This window comes from Cynocephalus volans, chromosome 5 (assembly GCF_027409185.1).
Source record: "Cynocephalus volans isolate mCynVol1 chromosome 5, mCynVol1.pri, whole genome shotgun sequence".
NCBI classification, from domain to species: domain Eukaryota; kingdom Metazoa; phylum Chordata; class Mammalia; order Dermoptera; family Cynocephalidae; genus Cynocephalus; species Cynocephalus volans.
In genome coordinates, this window is record NC_084464.1 from 92,258,801 (window position 1) to 92,265,769 (window position 6,969).

The 6,969-nt window shown below is 44.9% G+C and overlaps 1 pseudogene; it reads right to left on the bottom strand.

Moving 5' to 3' along the window:
* Positions 1–5,402: 5,402 nt before the first annotated feature.
* On the bottom strand, positions 5,403–6,245 carry LOC134379101 (ADP-ribosylation factor 5-like; annotated as a pseudogene).
* Positions 6,246–6,969: the final 724 nt, after the last annotated feature.

Genomic DNA, 6,969 nt, shown 5'->3' on the forward strand with positions numbered 1-6,969 from the left:
AGAACAGTTGCTTCTCCTGCAGTTAAGATAGTTACAAAATCATCCTTTTTTGCCTAAGTTTGTTCAAGCTGGGTTTCTGTTACTCAAAACCAAAAGAGTTCTATTGTAAATAACCATAGTGAATAAAAGGGTTATCTCTAAGATGCAAAGTAAATATCACTAGAAAAATACTTTCTTGAATAGGTAATGATTATTATTATTATAATCAACTAAGTATTGGTATGGAAATGGTAGCTGTTAAAGTGTTTAAGAGTACTTGAAAAGTAGTTTCAAAAGTTGTTTAAACACTTTTCTTGCAATCTTATCCAACTTAATTAGCCTAGTATATTATATTTAATGCAAATTCATGAAAGATAAATTGCAGGCCAGCCCCTGTCAAATTATCCAAAATTATGCATTAATTAAATAGTAGGTACTAATATTTTTCAGGTACTAGAATAAGCTACCATATTTAGAAACCACAGGGATTTTCTAAAAATATGAAAGATCTTACAAATATTTTAATAGTAACAGATGAGATTGCCAAATGACTTACAAGTGATATCATTATTTCACCAACGTCATTACTCTAAATGAAATGCTAAGTAAACCTTTAGCATTTAATGTTGTAAGTTGACAAGGAAGAATGTAGTGAATTGCCTGTAATGACATATGGAGGCTCATAAGCCATTTTTGCTCAAATCTCCCCTTTTATTATGTCTTTCTATCTGCCTCATCCTAAACCTGCACTCAATCAGACTCTGAAGCCAACCCTATTCATACTCTGGTTTAAGGGGATTTAAGAAGCCCCCTGGGGACTTCCGATCAAGATGGCAGAATAGATGGTCCCCAGCATCACCCCTTCCCACAATCAACCAATTTACAACTATTAAAAAGCAATGACTGCCAAGTTGGGGCCATTAGAGCTCATGAGAAGAGGAGGAGAGACCTATGGAGCTCATGAAGGCAGGAGGAGCCACAATGAGAGAAAGAAAGGACCACTCCAACTGTTTCAAGCCCCGACCACTTCAAGGCTGGCCTTGGTGAGCACACAGAGCAAGAGCTGGCAAAAGCAAGACCAGAGTTCCCGTGGACCCACAAAGGAGCAAGGGGCCACAGGTAAATGAAAAAAGGAGCCACTCAGAGGCTGGTGAGTCATCACAAGGAACCAGAACATGGAAAATGTTTGGAGGGAAGGGGTCGGGAGACTGGACCAGTGGGGGAACACTGGGGCACAGCATGGACAGCTGATCTGCCCTCCAGTCAGCACAGGCCCACTCAGTGGAGACTGGTCAGGAATATAGAACTGCTGAAAAGACTCAGGCCCAGACCAGAGTTTCCACATAACCCGGGTGTACCAGACCTCACAAGACCCAGAAGTGCATACAAGGTAAACAATTAAAACCTGAGCTGCACAAAAAGACTTCCCCAGAGAATCAGCAGCAAAGCAGCAATTTAGCTCAACCACAAAGCTCAAGTGCTGGTTCCTAGAGGAAGTTCTACCATTTTAGAAGTAAGCAAAGGACAACAAGTCAGTTCCAGTGCAGAATTTAATTTGTGAGAACAGCAAATATCCAAGACAGAACTGAAAGAAAAAAACAAAAACCCACAGATCAGAGACAAAGCTCTGATATTAACCAGTAAAGATCTAACCCCACCAAAGAACATCTATAATATCTAGAAGGACCAGAAGCCCCCTGGGCTCCTGAGTCGGGGCAGGGGGTGTCAAGGGCCTCAGCCACTCCCCCCCAACATCCGCATCCAGCCCAGTGATGACCACCAAGCTGCTTCCAGAAGCATCCCAGGCTCCCAGAGTGCAGGGGGGCCAAGGGCCTCAGCCATGCCCCACCCCAGAAGTCCACATCCAGCCCAGCCAAGACTGAGCTGCCACCAGAAGCCCCCTGGGCAACCCTGCCAGAATGAGGGGAGTGCCACAGGCCTTGACAGTGCTCCCCCTCGCTCCTCCCTTCTCCTCCTACTCTGTCATCCTCCCCTTTCCCCCTCCCCTTCCTCCCCAACTGCTCTGCAACAACATCTTAGAATGTAAAAAAATAATAATAATTAATTAATTAATTTAATTTAAAATAAAGAAAGAAAGAAGGAAGCCCCTCAGCAGCAGTACTGAGGTTCATGGTGGGAGTCAGCTTTAAGATTTTTCTTGCTCTGCTCTTCTTCCTATGACAAACTTAAGGCTTAGCTTTACCTACCAAGGGCCCCTGACAAAGTTCCATGACACCTGAAGAGCCAGCCCAACTCCCTCAAAGGTCTTAGATCCCGAGCCTTGTCCCTGAACCCTGGTACTTGTATTTGGGCCCCCATTTGTTATGCTAGGGTCCTGAAGCCAACTGCCCACCTAATTTTTACCCCCTGCCCCACAAGACTTCTTGTTGTGCTCACCATACCTGCCAGGACATCCTTCTGACGTCCATTAACCTGTGTCCTGTACATTCACCTTCTACCTCCTTATGGAACGTCCTCAGATCCTTTGCTTTATCTATATCTAGACCCCAGAACCAAGCCCTCCATCAGCCCCACCTCAGCCCCAGCACCAGCATCTGGTGAAGACCTGTTCTTCACTGACAATGTAAATATTTTTTCTTGACCATTAGGCAGAATTGTTTCTACACTTGCTTCTATAGCACTTCTATGAGCCTCTATTATAATATTTAACAAATTTCATTATAATATTTTACCCAGTTGGCTCCCCTGCTAGCCTGTAAACACTTGAGGTCAGGACCAGCATTCTACTCAATCTTACATTCTAAGTGCCTATGCATACTTCTGAACCTCCATAGATACTCAATAAACATGTGTAATAGTAAAGTTGAAATGCAATGATCCCTCAAAAATTTCTCTATTAAACAATATATTACTATCTCCAGTTGCTCAGAGCTGTGGGATACTTTCTTGATCCACAAAATTTTCTTGCACCACAAAATCCTCTCCTTTTACTAAGTACCACAGTATCCAGGAAAAAAGAACAAGGTCACTATCTCACTCCATCTACATCTGTCTTCACGATCTATAATGATGCCAACATTCTTCAAGCCACAAGAGTACAGAACTCAAGGCCGGTACTGCATTCTTCTAGACTACTTCCATGTATGCCTTTGATCTTTGGCTCCAGAGCATTCAGGGATTTTAACAATTAATTCTGGCATAGAGGATATCATAGCAATAATGATAAAATATTCAAGCTAAAATGTCAACAACCATAAAAAATTACAGGAATGTATGATATAAAAGTTAAGATCACAGGATTTACAGTCAGACTTGTGATTAAATCCAGGGTCTGCCTGTATAATGTTAGGCTAATGTTAACTTCTGTAAGGTTCAGTTTTTTCCTATTAATATGGGGAATGACAGTGTCAGGCGCATATAAAGTGCTTTGAGAAAAACTGTTTGCTTATCATTATTAGCTATTATAAGCTTTTAGGAGGAGCAATGTTTTTTGTTTTCTTTTTTTCTTGGTGTTTATTAATTCAAAACTGTTTATTGAACACCTTATCATGTGTGAAATACTGAGCCAAGTACTATAGGGAATATGAAGCTGTAAAGTGCACACTGCCTGCTGACCAAAGCTTGTAATCCAAAGGAGGGGTAAAATAAGGCCAAAAGCTACAAACAATGACAGCAAATAGGAGGTGTGAGAGATTAGTGCGCGAAGGGAGAGTACCCACATGCCTTAGAGAGGAGGAGTCATGTGTGCTCAGTGCAATGATGTGCATGTAAGGGGCATCCTATAAATGACAGTTTTTGCCCCATACCAGGAATGTTTTCAACCAGAAAAAGTAGCCACTCTAAAAAAATGCCAATCTGAGTAATTTGAGAATTTTTTTTCTGCTTCTGCTATTTATGATTCTATCAGAGCAATATTTAATTGTATGGTATTGTTTAAGAACGTGTAAAGGGATCCTTGCAAGTCTGCCTAACAGGTACTCATTAATTCAGCCAAGCTAAACGAGCTGTAAATGAAACTGACAAATGTTATTATCCCACTTGCTATATATTTCTTTTTATATTCAGCAGAATATAGTTAGTTGGAGGATCTCAGAACTCCTGACACTGTGCAGGAAGCCAAAGGGCCACAGATAATTAATGTGGACTGGTGCTGAATCCATTTCTCTTTCATCCTTAATATGTTGTAAAAGCCACTGGAATATGCAATCCAGAGACTTGGATTTAATAGTCTTGATGTCCTTTAAAAGGCATCAGATTTAATTATCTGTATCCCTATCCTCCCCTTCCTGGTCTGTAGGTGGAAGTGAGGAAGTGCCTGGATCGGCAGAGGAGAGTTACCTTTCTGTGCCACCTTCCCCAGAGAGGGGTGAATCTTCTTAACCTGTGAGAGTCAGGGGAGAGGTTGTTTCCAGAGGTTTATATTCTTGGGGATGAAGAACTAGGTTATTATAGTGGTTGACACCAATTCTGAGATCTGTGCTGGGTTTATATACAATCAGATTGTAGATGACCACGTGGCAAGTTTTGAGGGCTCTAAGACCAGCCCTGTCCTCGTCTTAAAATGTCAGGACCTCAGATTACACTACACAGCATTTATCTTTCCAGTTCTGCGTGTCTTCGCTTCATAATTATCCTTTTAAACGCAAATGCCTCTGGGAGAGACAGAACATTGCTGAGTGCTATGCTTCAGCAAGAATTCGTTTGTTAATATCCCCCAGTCATCATCGTCATCATCGTCATCGTCATTCAGAGCCATCACTTCCTGAGAGCATATTTTACTCCAGGCATGCCCTATCTGGGTTAGAAATAGTAAGTGCACAAAGACTTAAACACAATTTTTAAAAAACTCATAGCAGTTATAGATGGGACAGACAATTCTAAATTATTTATCAAAATTCTTCAAGCCAAGTAAGTTATTTTTCTCAGGTCAATTTCTAAGTAGCCAGTTCCATACATTAGCACAAAATAATTTATATTTGGGTTCAAAATGCACTTTGTGTTTTTGTTTAAATGTAGAAGTGCCCGTTATTCTGGGAATTCAGGACTACTTTTTTTTTTTTTTTTTTTTACAAATCACAGCAAATTTATTACCCAATATCCAGTGCCACATCATAGCACCACCCGAAGCCCTCATCTTCCCCCCAACCTGGTCCCAAGGGTACACCCAAAACAGAAAAAACAAAAGTAAACTCAGATCCCTGCTCCTCCTCTAGAAGAGGGCCTTGGCCAGGAAGCCCATACAGGTCCCAGCAGGCAGGAGGGTGGACCCCTCTGCGCCCGAGGGCAGGCGCCAGGCTCCAACCGCAGAGAACACGCAGGCAGGAGCAGGAGCAGGAGCAGAGGCCTGTGTCGTGGGGGAGGGGAAGCGGGAGGGAAGGGCACTGCCTGAGGAGTCCGGGAGTCTGGTCATCCCGGGGGTGAACGCGGGAGCTTCTGGGCAGCAGGGGCCTGCCCCTGGCTGGTTAGCACTTGGACAGCTCATGGGACAGCCAATCCAGCCCATCATACAGGCCTGCGCCTTGGGTGGCACAGGTGGCCTGGACGTGCCACTGCGGCTACGCAAGTGCTGTAGCCCCAGCTTGTCAGCCAGTTCGCTCACGGGCATGGCGTTGGGCATGTCTTGCTTGTTGGCAAGCACCAGCAGCACCGCATTCCGCAGCTCCTCCTCCTGCAGCGTCTTTTGGAGTTCATCAGCAGACTCCTGGACTCGCTCCCGGTCACTGCTGTCCAGGACGAAGATGACGCCCCGAGTGTTCTGGAAGTAATGCCGACACAGAGGCCGAATCTTGTCCTGGCCTCCCACATCCCAGACTGTGAAACAGGTGTCCTTACATTCCACTGTTTGCACGCTGAAGCCTACGGTGGGGATGGTGGTGACGATCTCCCCCAACTTCAGTTTGTGCCGGACTGTGGTCTTGCCAGCCGCATCCAAGCCGACCGTAAGGATCCTCATCTGCTTCTTTCCGAAGATCCGCGAGAAGAGCGCGGACACTGTGAGGCCCACGGCGAGGCCCCGGGGAGGAGGAGCGGGCGCGGACGCGGGTGCGGACGGGGGGGGGGGGGGGGTGGTCGCAGCAGCAGGAGGCGGCGCCGGCGTCGTCCCCGCGCGTCCCCGGGACTGCTTCTAAACAAATGATAACATTGCATGGCACGAAAGTCTCTATCAGGAGAGCAGGGGAAACCGTCCGGTTCTACGCAACCTTCCTGTTGATGTCAACTGGTCACCACTCCACTTCGGTGGGGACCAGTCCACTGCCTTTCAGACTGACACAGCTCCACTCAGACTCGGGCATCCACGCGCACATACGCCGATGCCTGGCTGGGGGTGCCCAGGCTGGGAGGAGAAAAGGAGAGTGCTTTACGCTTTTCCAGGAAGAGCAGGAACTGTGAGTGATGACTATGTGGTTCTATCTATCTGTCTCCTTATTAAGGGATATATGCTAATGTGCAAACTTCTGCTTTTATCACAGATCCTTGTGCAAAGATTCTACTTACAATGAGACTTTATATAGTCACAACTGCACTATCCACATCCATTTCAGGGTGTCCGCTGGTGCTGCCAGATGTCTTGGCACTTAGGTGCCCCATCTAAGTTGCTTCCCGGGGGCACCTGAGATGCTGCCTTTTCTGTGATTGTATGATGAGTTACTCGGTGCCTAATAATAATTATTTCTTAGTCACCTTGACACCAGCAAAAATTTGAAATGCAAATGCACTTTCTTGAAATTTGCACTTACTCAGCATAGGCCTCTCCTGTTTTCTTTAACATGGGAGTGCACTTTTAAATAAGGAGAGGCCTATGCTGAGTAAGTGCAAATTTCAAGAAAGTGCATTTGCATTTCAAATTTTTGCTGCTGTCAAGGTGACTAAGAAATAATTATTATTAGGCACAGAGTAACTCATCATACAATCACAGAAAAGGCAGCATCTCAGGTGCCCCCGGGAAGCAACTTAGATGGGGCACCTAAGTGCCAAGACAGCATAGGAGAAACACTTCAGGAAATAGGACTGGGCACAGACTTCATGAAT